Source organism: Gavialis gangeticus, unplaced genomic scaffold (assembly GCF_001723915.1).
Source record: "Gavialis gangeticus isolate Ggan-Ray unplaced genomic scaffold, GavGan_comp1, whole genome shotgun sequence".
Taxonomy (NCBI): domain Eukaryota; kingdom Metazoa; phylum Chordata; order Crocodylia; family Gavialidae; genus Gavialis; species Gavialis gangeticus.
Genome location: NW_017729022.1, coordinates 45,937,147 through 45,937,618, shown reverse-complemented (window position 1 = coordinate 45,937,618; position 472 = coordinate 45,937,147).

The following is a 472-nucleotide window of genomic DNA, read 5'->3' as shown; positions in this document are numbered from 1 at the left end:
AGGGTTAAGACATGTCACAGGTGAACCTAGGAGTGGCTTAAATTCTCCTGCTCCCATATAGGGCACCACACTGCAGGGAATGTCACAGAAGCTCTGAGCCAGTAGACACCAGTGGGGGCAGGATGGTTTCAACTGGGCTGGTTGCACTCCCCCTCTGTCTGAGCCTGAAGGGGTGGGGCATGCATGGGCAATGCTGTTCCTAGCCGGGGCTTGGACCGCAACCACTTCCAGGGCACTGTTAGCAGCTGCTCTGGCTGTTGGATGGCTGCTCCCATCTCATGCCCCAGGGAACAGCAGCATCAATGTTGGCATGGGTGACTGGTGCCACTTTAGTCAGGCGGGGCATGTGCCCTGCTCTGCAATCAGTTCTACGGACTGGAGTTGGGGTCCCCCACAGGCAATCTGGTGATCGGGGGGGGGGGGGGGGGCTGGTTTGGTGTTTTTGCTCGCGGTGTTTCGGGAAGAAAGTCGA